Source organism: Lissotriton helveticus, chromosome 9, assembly GCF_964261635.1.
Source record: "Lissotriton helveticus chromosome 9, aLisHel1.1, whole genome shotgun sequence".
In the NCBI taxonomy this organism is placed as follows: Eukaryota; Metazoa; Chordata; class Amphibia; order Caudata; family Salamandridae; genus Lissotriton; species Lissotriton helveticus.
This window is the reverse complement of record NC_136070.1, coordinates 1,168,430,443-1,168,443,840: the sequence shown is the minus strand read 5'-3', so window position 1 is coordinate 1,168,443,840 and position 13,398 is coordinate 1,168,430,443. Positions and strand designations below refer to the sequence as shown.

At 47.4% G+C, this 13,398-nt stretch overlaps 1 protein-coding gene and 2 non-coding genes across 3 annotated transcripts in view; all 3 read right to left on the bottom strand.

Moving 5' to 3' along the window:
- Positions 1–13,398, bottom strand: part of PFKFB4 (6-phosphofructo-2-kinase/fructose-2,6-biphosphatase 4) — a 305,232-nt gene that overhangs the window by 158,778 nt on the left and 133,056 nt on the right. The window lies entirely within an intron of this gene.
- Positions 2,652–2,761, bottom strand: TRNAL-CAA (transfer RNA leucine (anticodon CAA)). Its single transcript has 2 exons — positions 2,724–2,761; positions 2,652–2,697 (listed from the first exon to the last, which is right to left on the bottom strand). It is a non-coding gene; the product is annotated as a tRNA-Leu (tRNA).
- Positions 4,643–4,752, bottom strand: TRNAL-CAA (transfer RNA leucine (anticodon CAA)). The gene is made up of 2 exons: positions 4,715–4,752; positions 4,643–4,688 (listed from the first exon to the last, which is right to left on the bottom strand). It is a non-coding gene; the product is annotated as a tRNA-Leu (tRNA).

Below are 13,398 nucleotides of genomic sequence, written 5' to 3'. Positions count from 1 at the left end.
CGCAACACAATAATTACATTAGTTCATATTTGTTTGGGGTCTATCGCATTCCATTTTGTCTATAGCAAATAACAATGTATCTTGTTAGTTAATCAGCGCCACGCGTGCATATAGGCATTGTAACAACAGTACACCCTGCAACCAGGTGCACATAAACTGTGTTATAAACAGAGATACCTGTACTAGGTGTACAAAAAGTGTGAAAAGAGGCGCAGGTTTAATTTTGTAACTTCAATTGCAGAATTTGGATACAGTTTTACAAGCAACAAAGTAATACGTTCCCTTATGAATAAGACTATAGAGTCATTCATGTTGTGAATAAAAGTCAAAATGGCCAGGTGTCTTTTAGCCGCATGCTTGTAATTTCCCAATGCTCTTAATAAGCAATGCTAGATTTATACACAACAGCAACCACGTAGAAGCTAAATATTTTACTATGCCAAAGTACAATGCCTTTGAGTCAGTTGCGATTTGTGATAGTTACTTTCCTGGTTTCTCTGATAAGAGAAGCTTATGTTTGATGTCGGCTCAGTCTGCGTGATTTGTGTTTAACAGGTGATTTGTGTTTAACAGCTGTAAACTCCTGCCTAAAAGAAATACAGGTGTTGCAGTCTTGCACATTTCATGATCTTTTTGCGGAGGAGTAGCAAGCTACCCATCTTCTATGCATGGGAGCCCTTTAAGTGGCCTATACGGGTTGTGTTTCAATAATATGCAGGAACTGAAGCAAACAAGCATTTACAATGCAACGGTTTCGCCTTTGGAGAAGTTAGAGCTATTGGCATTGTAAATGACAAAATGTGTATTTATGTGTTGGTTTTGAAAACAGATAAATAAATGGCATTGTCATTCACATTGCCAATAGCTTAATATCTCGCAAATGTGAGAACTATTGTACCCTACGGACGAGCTCAGCAGACAGCAATTACTACCACCCACACACCCAGAGCCAGCCACACCCAGAGCCCCCCCCACACACACACACACACTGGAGCAGTCACACACACACACACACACACTGGGGCAGTCACACACACACACACACACACACACTGGAGCAGTCACACACACACACACACTGGAGCAGTCACACACACACACACACACACACACACACACACACACTGGAGCAGTCACACACACACACACTTGAGCAAGTGGACGGGGGCCTGGCGAGAGCGGGGGCTTCGAGAGAACGCCGGCAGCAGAGGCTAAATGCTGGCTTTGTGCAAGTCGAGGTCTGTTCATCTTGAAATGCCGCCAAGTTCTTCAATGAAGGCTTCGCAAGGTCAGCGCCGCGGTGACGTCACCGGTACAGTAGGAGAACCAGGGAAGCGGGCCCACTGCAGCCCGGAGGTATGAGCCTGTGAGCGAGATTGAAGAATAGGGACGGAAAGCCCCCACTGCAGCAGTGAAGCTGCCGCAGCGGGCGAGGTGCGGACACGGGGCCACGGCAATGAAGACGGGTCGAACGTGAGGGGAGAGAGAAGAGACGGAAGGAGGAGGCCGAGGGAGATAGAAAGGGAAAGAAAATGCAGCGGAGATCGAAAAAAGATTAAAAGAGCGAAATAGCATGAAGAGCGTAATTGTCGCACTAGGGAAGGACTGTTTGGAAGCCTAATGCAGACTGAAAGTTTGCAGGGAGGCGTGATGACCCGGGCCGGCCAGCCAATCACAGCACGGCCCGGGAATGACGTCACGGGGGTGTCCCGGGCCGGCAGCCAATGACAGCGCGGCCCGGGACAAAGGGGCGGGGCTTAAAAAAAGTCCCAGAAACGCCCCCGAATCGCGTTTTCACGTGAAAGCGTGATTGACAGCCTCTGTCTCCCAATGGCTAGCCTCCATTTATGGAGCTAGCCAATGAGAGACAGAGGCGGAACCAAAGTCCATATGTAGGATCATGAGGTTTCGCCGTGGGAGGAGCAACTGCTACGCAGTTGCAACGCCCAGGACGAAACCTAAAAATGACAATTGTGAGCAAACAAAATACAAGAGGTGGCAAACGGTGCATTACAGGAGGAAAAAGTGACGTGTGCAGGTTACAAAAGCGTACAAAGTACAAGTAGAGGTATAGTGCTGCAATATATGGCAGACACTCAAACACAAGAACGAACGTTACGTAGGCAGTGGTGGCATTTGTGCAAGTATCGAAAGCAAACAAAATGTAAGAGGTAGCAAACAGTGTGTTACAAGAGAAAAGTGACGTGTGCATGTTACAAACGAGTACCAAACACAGGTAGAAGCTTAATACTGCAATAAATGACAGAACACACTGGGAAGGCACTTCCATAGTCATGGAGAAAAGGATTCTCCATAATGAAGGGTCTTCCTTCGGATAATAGAGATAGAGAGGGTGTGAATTTTTAAAAAAAATATTTTTCATAACACTCCTCCTTTTTACCTATATTAGTGAGGCTAAAGAAAATACACCTCCTGCTCTTTGCCAAATATATCTCGCTCGGATCTCACTGCCTTCCAACCTGAAGGATTTACGAAACGGATTTAGCTCCGCCTCCTAAAAAAGCGTTCTATATCACACACAGATAGCTGTACTTTTAGTGAGGTCTCAGTGGCCGTTTACTTCATGTACAATGTTAAAGGCCGTAATCCGCTTGCATTATAATTAAAATAGCTATATCTAAAAGTAATTATGTCAGAAGTGGGATTTGAACCCACGCCTCCAATCGGAGACCAGAACACCCAGCTGGTGGGAAGAGTCAGCTCTTGAGTCTGGCGCCTTAGACCGCTCGGCCATCCTGACAGCTGATTCAAGAGGGTTGGGACAATAGTCTGGAGGCTGGTTGTGACGACACAATACGCATCTTGTCTGACACTTATCACAACTGGCTCTGCGGCACAGGTATCCCTAACAGACATCAGACCGGCGACAATTGCATCAAAGGGCGAAATGTTTAACAACTGACACCAGCAACTCATCCTTCTAATCACACACCCACCACGAGGCTTTTACAGCCCACACCAGCGCTCAATTATTGCACATGCATTTATGATAAACGCTTTATCCGAGCACCAGATAGCAACGTAATTGTCTAACGTAACGTACCCAACTCTAGACGTGCTTCTGGAGCCGATGTCAGACACTAAAGGCCAAAGAACCGAAGGCTGCAGCTGAATTGGCCAAAACTGCCCTTACTAATTCCAGTACGCCACATCAGACCCCGCAGTTTAACGTTTTGGCACAGACACCAGGAATTTAATATCATTTCACTGACATCACCGCTGAGATATTGCAGCTCAGGCATCTGGATGGAACCCAGGCATTTTGGAATAACATCTGGCACTGACGTCACAGTAAGGGCACCGCCACTGTCGTGTGCCGCTCGAGACATGTATGCCACATGCAATGATACTTGCTGGAAGAGACAACTAGGTTTAAATGTCTCAGGACAGACATCGGAAGCAGATTTGATAGAACAGCCATCAGCAATGCCAGAATCTCCACCTGACAATCACAATTGAGAAGTCTGGAACAGACATCAGGTATTAACTGACCCCCAACCCATATCTGAAGGCACACAGATGAGAGCTGTTTAGAGAAGGGGAGGCCAAATGATGTCATCAGATCGGTGAGATGCATACTGTTAGGGGGGGGGGAGGGGGTGTCTGTGTGTTATTCAGGTGTACCCGCCCCCACAGACCTCCTCTTCTCCTCGACCTGAGGGGAGCCCAGGGCTGAACTTTCCCTCCATTTGACCCCAACCCTCGCTTTACAGAACGGAGGAGCAACAGACCTTGAGTCAATCCTCCTCTTCTGCACGTGGTATTCTCAAGGGTCATCTCAAACGGCGCGTGCAGCTGCAGGGTCGCCTTTCACCGCTCGTTCTGGTAGAGTTAGTGACTGGATCCAGATTTGAAGGCGGACCAAGTCCGGATCCCTACCCTTGACTGCTGGGATTCTGAGCAGCGCACACGGGCGCCTAGAAGCCGGCGCTACTCTCCGCAAGAGACTGAGCGAGCGTCACGTGTTATGAAAGGCGTCCTGCTGTTTCCGAAGGGGGAATCCAGCCCTGCAGGCACAGAGAGACAGACGGAAGCAGAGAGATCTGTACCCAGCTGTGGGTGCAGAGGGGTCCATCCAGAGCCAGGGAGGGGTCCTTGAGACTGGGCAGAGAGAGGTACATGAGTGGAGGCAGCGACTGTGAAATTGACTGCAACCTCCAATTATTGGTTCCTTATGTACGGACAGCAGGGGGCGCTACAAAGCCATATACCAAAACATGGGCAAGCGCCATTATGGCAGCCCGGTTAGCTCAATCGGTAGAGCATGAGACTCTTATCCTCACGGTCGTGGGTTCGAGCCCCACGTTGGGCGCACACCTATTTTATAAATCATATTATTTTTTTTACAAACACTCCTGTTTTATCTATATTAATGGAGGTGACGAAAAAATGCTACAATTTGCGACCTGATAACTCACTCTAGCAGCTGTTTCTTCCACACGGCCCTACAGGCCTGTGAGGGGCCAATGGGAGCAGCCCGGCCTCTACTTGGTATTACCCAGTCACATAGAAACACCTATATTTTCAACGATTATTCCCCCGGGACTACTTCGAAGGGGGGGCTGGGGAAGTAAAGGGCATCCCGCTTTGATCATGATTAAAGTAGAATAAAATGATAATGTGTCAAAAGTGGGATTTGAACCCACGCCTCCAATCGGAGACCAGAACACCCAGCTGGTGGGAAGAGTCAGCTCTTGAGTCTGGCGCCTTAGACCGCTCGGCCATCCTGACAGCTGTAAAAGTACTTCCCAGGTGATGTCATTAGAGCTCGGCAAATGCCACTTGTGACGGGGAGTATATCCGGGTGTTGTTCAGCTGTACTTCTCATCCACGGTACTTCTCTTATTTTAACCTTGTGAAAGGAGCTGAGAGCTGAATTTCGCACCGTTTTGCCCCTAATCCGTGCATTGCACACCAAGGGACAACATCCGCAGTCCAACTGCGTCTGCAATCGTCTTCTTCTGATGCACTGGTCTTCTTGGCCAGTTTCAGAAGGTGAATAAAACTGCAGGGATTCCACGAATGACCCCCCCGGCCGCTCGTGACTTGATCCCAGATTTACAACTCGGCTGGGGATTCTACTTCCGACTGCTGCTCTTATGAGCAGGCGCCCCTGCTGTTCCTGGAGGAGGCATCCAGTCCTGCCTGCAGCCGGTATGTTAAGGAAGGCACACAGAGCCAGGCGGAAGAAGCGAGATCTGTACCCAGCGGTGGATCCGCAGTGGGGTCCATCCAGAGCCAGGGGGTGGGTCCAGGAGACTGAGCAAAGAGAAAACTCTGTAACCAGCTCCTCCATATCCCCACCCCTTCCTTGTTCCTAACATATGGGATAGCTAGGACGGGACACGTCGGAAGGTAAGGATTTGTGATAGTACGGACAGTAGCGTGTGAGAACTTTCATCTCAAGATGGTGGGTTTGAGCTCCATTTCGTGCACAGCAGTCTGCCTTTTTAATGAAGACGGGTCGAACGTGAGGGGAGAGATGAGACGGAAGGAGGAGGCCGAGGGAGATAGAAAGGGAAAGAAAATGCAGCGGAGATCGAAAAAAGATTAAAAGAGCGAAATAGCATGAAGAGCGTAATTGTCGCACTAGGGAAGGACTGTTTGGAAGCCTAATGCAGACTGAAAGTTTGCAGGGAGGCGTGATGACCCGGGCCGGCCAGCCAATCACAGCACGGCCCGGGAATGACGTCACGGGGGTGTCCCGGGCCGGCAGCCAATCGCAGCGCGGGCCGGGACAAAGGGGCGGGGCTTAAAAAAAGCACCAGAAATGCCCCCGAATCGCGTTTTCGTGAGAAAGCGCGATTGACAGCCTCTGTCTCCCAATGGCTAGTCTCCATTTATGGAGCTAGCCAATTGGAAACAGAGGCTGTCCTAACCTCACTATTGAAAACAATAGATTTCGATCTGGGAGGGGCTTCGCCCCTCGCCAGGTTTCGAAACCTAAAAACGTGATGAGAACAATAGAAGCATGTCACCCTAGCAAAGGGATGGACAGAAAGTGTGCAAGTGCAATACGACCAAGGTGAGAAGTGTTTTGTTATTCGAGTGCATCAGACATCGCTCATGCTGTATTACACCAGGCGTATTACTGCACATATGCATGGGTGTAAGAGAAACAAGTGTGGCAGCAGACGCTGGGATTTAGTAACGTACTAGTGGTCTCTATTACACGGTTTAAATCACATTGTATGTGGACAGCAATAAAGTACCCTATCTGAGGTTGAGGACTAAACACAAATGTCGTGGGTCTAAATAGAAGGCTTTGTGGTTTCTCGGTGAATAAAAACATACAGGCTTCCTCATTAAAATATATAATGAGTTACAGCCATTCAGAAAGTGGGGATGTGGTCCATCGGCTAGATTGCCGACTTTGGGGCTGGAAACCAGGGTTCGAGCCTCAAGGTCGCGTCCACATCCTGTGATTCTGGGCAAATCACGTAATTTCCCCGTGCCTGAGTATGTAACGTAACCAGTGCTCATGTATAGCACTCCAATACCTTCCGGTCGAGTTTGTGCTATATAAAATCTGCATACCCCCACTTCTTTCACAGGGTGGATGTCGTCCACCCTGCCAAGAAGTTGGGCCCCACTAAAAAGATGCTGAATCCATCCCAGTGTAATTTTCAAACACCGGGACACATTCAGCAGCGCCTGAACATTGTTGTCTGGTTTCGATCACAACAACGTGCAGGGTGGGACGGGGCTATCTTATTTCTGACTCCTGCTGGCCCTTAACAAACGCTGAGTCTCAGGGGTCATCAGGTCTCCTTTTGTTGGAGTTTCCTGGCTGGCAGCAGTCAGGAGCCTCACATCTGATGCAAATACAGCAGAGGGGAAACAAAGGCTCGCACCTTGTTAGCACTTCACACATGCTTAAGAAATGCAGCTTTTCACTTTGTTCAGGCTCTGTTAAGGAGATATGCATGCACTGTTAGAACTTCAGATGTGTTGATCTTTCCCATTATTTTCACAAAATAAACAGTATTTATACACGCTTACTACCCTTGAGGAGGAGGCGTTGTAATAATTGAAATATCACTATTTCTTTTAAAGCACTATGGCTATAGAAAGGTTAACGCTGACAAAAGGTAACATTGTTTTATGTGTAGCGTACAAAATTGTGAATCTTCTGCCTAAATCAGGAGGGTTTGCAAGTACACTTGAAATGTGTTCAAATGTACTCATGATACACCTGCTAAACATATATGTGAGGGCTTAAGATCTGATATCACTTCTTGTGATGCCTGTTCCTGTGATGTCACGCGCCATGATGTCACACGCTGCGATGCCACGCCCTGTGATGCCACTTGCTTACTGATTAACTAGGTTAGTACCCCCACTTCTTTTTTAGGGCTCGGGCCTGCCGTACACTGCGCAGCAAGTCCTTTTCCGAGGGGAATTGAAAATGGACCTTGGAAATTCCACGCATTTGTGCGTGTTATTTCCAAGGTCCATTCTCATTGGCCTTCGCGTGCGTGCTGTTTTGTAACAGAACACGCAATAGGCCATGGGCGGTCGCGTAGCTCCGCCCATGGCCTATTGGTGTCTGTTACGCGCACCTGAGGCCATATATTTTGAATTATCGCGGCTGTCAATAATTCAAAACACATGCTCACAGTGGCGCGCGCACCACTAGCGGGCATTTTTTTTTCGCTTTCGGGATCGGTTGAAGTGCCGCTTGTTATCAATAGGTCCGTATCAATTCAGCGTCATAAAACATTTATTTAATCGTCAAAAGTCACATAATTTTACTTTCATTTGAATATGATTTCAATTCCCCCTATGAAACTGCACGTCCCTGAATTTCTTCATGTTCAGGCAGTCGCGGCCACTTATGAGTTAGATAATCATTTTCCTACCACTGTAAATGAGGCCACTGCCCCATCGTTAATGCGTACTTAGCAAGCGCTCAGCTATTCATGCCGCATCAGGTGATGCGGTTGTCTGGCGGAATAGGAACAAGCTGCACGTCCCCGTTCAGTGCTTCCCGACACATCCAGTGAGCTTCAGCCCCTTTAAAACACAGCGGAGCGGCCAGCACTATGCCTCCTTCTGCGGACAGAATTACCCAGCGGCTGCCGCTCTTTAAGGCCTATCCCCTCCCTCAGACTCCCAGGATGCACTGCGGGCGTCCCTCTTACCTGCTTCCAAAAGAGACTCGGATCTCTGCAGCTCCCCCTGGCTGCGAATCACAGACGCTCCCCGGGTGCTCCCCGAGTGCCCCGTGAGAAGGCGGCTTCTGGAGAATGAGCGGTGCCGGGTCCGTGTGACGTGGTACGTTACCTGGTGACGTTGCAGGTCTTTGGTGCGCAGGCCTGGGTTGTTTACATTGATGTGTGGTTGTGTGAGTGGGGCAGAAAGTGCTTGCTTCTTGAGCGTGCTCAGTGCCTATATATCAAAGTGATTTCAACTGATCATGTTGCTGGGCGAGGAGCAGACAGTGTTTCTACCGAGCACATATGATTTATGTTTTTCAGGTACTCTCAGATCAGAGTTTTGCATGCTTAAAATAGACGATACTTTTAAAGTTGCCAAGCTCTAGACTTGGAGCCCTGGCCAAGTCAGAGCGACACACCTCTTGCATACATGCCAACATTTTAGAAGCGGGAAGTGGGAGATTCATAGCTGCCAAGGTTTCATATTGCTATGTGTGACATTTTCAAAATGTCAGTGTAATTATGAGTGTCATTTCAACGACTACAAGTGACACTTTTGCTCGAGCAAAATCAAGCAATGAACACCAGGGAAACATAAATATCAGAAATGAAACCTGTTTGAACAACGAGTAACTCTAAAGAACTTAAAACTAGTGGAATGCCTTGGGCAAGTTTCAGGAGAGTGAGGCAGAGCCACACATAGTTGTTCTAAACAAATTAAATAAAAACGTTTTCTTTATTGTCATTTGCGCGTTATAATTTTGTGTAATAATAAAAGCCGCACTAGACTGTGCAGACATGAGACATGCCGGCTGGTGCTGGCTTTGCAGACACATATGGTACTGGTACTGTAGTTTTACACACTGGTTTTGTTTGACTTGGTGTCTAGAAAACTCACCGCTCCCTCCAGACACCGCTTCTTTTAATTACCTCCTCGTCAGACCTCCCCGTCACAGTCATTACCACATGAGCAGTAGCTCCTCCCGAGATCTTACAAGCAAAAACTCCCTAGCCCATCCCTACCCTCCAGGCCACTCCCACATCGTGTGGCATATAACCCTTGACCCAAGTAAGCACATCCTGTTTTTAGGGCTCGGCTGAACGCGCGGAAGCGCGTCTCCGCCGAGAACTTATTGTGGCCGTGTCTCCTTTCCAGGAGACATTCCTGGCCGCGCGCATCGCCTTGGAGGCGATTTGAAACGATCACGCGCACGCGAACGCGCTCGCTGCATTCTTTCAGACACACACACAAGCGCCATGCACGCACGCACGCACGCACATACAGGCCCCCCCCCACGCTGCATTCTCTCACACACACACAAGCGCCCATGCACGCACATACAGGCCCCCCCACACACATACACACGTGCACGCACACAGACACACGAGTGCCCACATCGCAGCGTTTTAGCCACGCTGTCAGGAAAGAGCGAGCGCATCTGGCCACACACTGTCACTCTCCTCGTACTGCGCATACAATTAGGCCCTGATTGGAACGTTTGCTGGTGAGAAACACCACGCACTTTTTAAGCAACATTTAGAAAAGCCATGTCTTATTTTATTCAGTTGAAGAGCTACATTTTGGTTCTCTAGTCTGGTGCGAGGCTCCCTGAGACGTGACTCTGCCTCAGCCCTGGGGTTGTTCTGGCATCTCAAAAACCGCAGCCTCCCCAATAAGCATTGACAAAGCCAATCGGCCTCGGCCCAAAAGTACCCTAATGTACATTTACGTCGAGGCTATTAAACTGCATATCTTTAGAATACACGATTACTTACACAAGCAGCTGACCGGATATGTCGGTTAATTGAACGTTATCAGAAATACATTGGCAGAAATATAAAAAATAGTTGTTCTTTTTTAAATGTTGTTAAAATATACGAATATTTCAAATAGGTTGAACGAAGAGGAGCGAGCAGTTAATCAGTTTATCCTTTTCTGAAGCCTTCAAATGCTCTGAGCAGCAAACTCGCCTCAAGAGCTATGAAAGAGGTAAACACTGCGAGTAGAAAGTCAATAGTATGTTAACATTACATCTCTTACCTCAGTGTTATGATAACCCCAGGGCCCAGATTAAGTGAAATGTTACTGTCAAGGCCGTCACCTCCCAGCAGGAGCTGCATGGCTAGGGTGACCAGAATCCCAAAAGAAACAAGCATTTGCAATGCAATAGGTCTCGCATTATTAAAGTTTGAGCTATTGGTGTTGCATTATTATTAGCAAAGCCAATAGCTCAAACGTAAATAATGCGAGCCCTATTGCATTGCAAATGCTGGTTTTTTTCTGCAAACTGCTCCTTGCAAGACTTTGAGGTAAGTGTGTGGCGGTCTGCTTTAGCGGCTGTTGTGTGGGTATTGGGTGTCATATCCCTGCTTTAGCGGGACTGTGCGGTCGCTTTGTAGGGCTCACTGCCTCTTGTTTTAGAGTTTGAGGTCAGAACAGTTCTGTCAATGTATGGGGTACCTTATTATTTATAGGTGGTACCCTGTGTAGAGTATTCAGCCTGTTGCATACTAAGGGACAAGAGGGACAGAACCACCCGGGGCACACTCTGGAGACTCTCTAACACGCTGCTCCTCACTGTGTTCCCAGACTCACTCCGTCCCCACTAACACCTGATGTGTTGCATCACTGTGGCGCACTGCGCAGAATATTAGCGGCACAGTAGCCCTCTCTGCAAAAGAACCGTACAAAAACGGAGCAGAGGCACACAACACGACAGTAGGCAATCTCCCTAAAGCACAAGGATGTGGCGTAATGACCAGAGCGAGCTGCCGAGCAGGAAGCTAAGGAACCAGGTTCAAGTCACAGCGTTTGCTCACCATCATGTGATTCTGGGCAAATTAGTTAATCTCCCTGCGCCTTCCAATAGGCAATGTGTTCTTGTTTAATATGTTCTCAGACCTGTGGTTTGCAGCTAGACAGCTGCCTAAACTGCAAAAGAAGTCGATCTTGGCTAGGTATAACAAAACATCAGGGCAAAAACTGAAAACTACCCGGGTCTCCACCAGTAGTAGAAGCCAATTTGCCCCTAAGATACTCATGTGCGGCAAGGTGAACAAGCCCACAAAACCTTGCGGAGGGTGGAAAAACTCTCAGCCCCAGTCCAGCAAATTCTCCCAGGATGAATTGAAAAGATGTATATATTTATTTAGAAGCCTGGTAAAGCATGCAGCGTTGCACTTAGTAGTGAGCGATGAAAAGAATAAGGCATTAGAAAGCGTGAAATTAGAGATATGGGTAGGTAGCATCCAAGTAATTCCACGGGGACACACCCCTATCCGGTATGACTGTACTGGCATGACACTCGCCCCATCCCTTTGTTCAACGTCTGTAAATTTGCCAATGGTCTTCAAAGGGGCTGCAACAACAACCGTGAACCTGAGTAATAGCAGGAACGGATAAAAATGCTCTAAGCTGTGTCTAGACATGGGACTTACAACAGACATTTATAAGGACTTTAACGCTATCCTTAAACCATTCACTGAATATGTTGGTGCCGCCTTCCTATTTCTGGATTACTACTCTGTCTTATTTGCATCCCTCAAGCAACACTGTACTGTCCCAAAAAATGAAATCCGTGCTGCCCGTATAAATTATAAACAGATAACAGCACCAAACAGAGCTGGGTTGACGCAAATTGACTCAAACTGGCTATCTCTAGTCGAGGCCTCAAATAACAATGATTCAAAGTCATTTTGACACATCCTTGCCCATGGATGTCCTAGATCTAGTTGCCCTTTAGAATTAACAATCCAACCGTAGTTGCACAACCTGATATAGGGTTGGATGGCATGGTGTATGGTACGCATATCTGCTGTTAAGCGCTCTATGTCACACTTGCTAATATTTCTCAATTTATATAACGCAGCTTTTCTACTTTGGAGGGATTCGAACTCATGACTCAGAGAATGCTCTATTTTGTTAGCGGCGAAAGATAACAGGAAGCATCATAACTTAAGCTGAGATACTACTGATACAAACAGCCCTGCACAATGCGTCTTCTTTTGAGACAGAACACTCCAGCGCGCCACCTGTTATTTCTGAGAGCAAAGTCAGGTTTGCTAGCCAGCGCCAAATGTCAAACACGGCTTCGAAGGAAACACTAGTGCATATTATCTGCCTTTGTAGGCCATGCTAAGTGCTAATTTATCTGGCGTGCTCTCTCCGGCAAACACAAGCAGAGACACATGAAATAATCTAATTATGTAGCTGTTTTGAGAAATAGAAACAAAGGAAGGTGTTTTTTTGTGTGAGCCACTACAAAGGATTTAACGAAAACCGAACATAGCTGATGAAAATAAACGAAGTGCTTGTAAGCTGTTACAATATCGGAACAAATCAACTTTTACAGGTTTCATATGCAGCCTAGGCGCAGGTGCCTTTCTCACTGCCCTCCACCTCTCTAAACCACTTGCGTCAAACCTGATACCTCACCTGTCTCCACCCATCCCCATCCTGCCCCCTCTTGTCCATTCGGGCTCCCTGTACCCCCGTGCCTCGCCGCTCGCTGTGCCTCAATCCAGGGGCGGTGGGTGACATTTGAAAGTGGTGGGGCGCAAAGTGATTTGCATACAGCACCGTAGCGAGCGAGCGTAGCGAGCGAGCCCGAACCCCAAAAGGGGGGTTTGGGGGGATAACCCCCCCCAAGAAAATTTTGAAAAAAAAGAAGAAAAATCGTGCATTTTCAAGCAAATTTGAGAAAGCAGGAAGGTTAATAAAGCAATTGTGAAAGTGCAATTATTACATTAATAGATGGCATAACATAGGTAGCTGCTTATTCAGTATAACCACAGAGCTTCATACATTTCGTCCTATTACGCTCAGGTGCTGAATTCAGACTATAAGACTTTCATGAAAATCTCAGCTCTAAGAGTAGAAGAAGTTGCACGCAGTTGGGAAACAGCCTTCACAAAGCTTTGGGAAAATGAGAGGCAATTACTTTAAAGCAAACTGAAAGCAATGCATCAAGTAGTAACTTAAAGCAATGCATCCAGCAAAACAGTACCTGCAGTCAACCATACAAAAGTAAACTAAAGCAAGTGTGAACCTGTGAACCTTCACTTTGAAAGCAGGGTGCTAGTCAACAAGCCAGTCACATACATTTAAACTGAAGAAGAGTACACCTCAGCATGCAGGCACCAACATAAAAGCACCAAGCAAGTCAAACAGTTTAATGAAAGAAAAATGAAAGCAATACATCCAGCAAACTAGACAGTG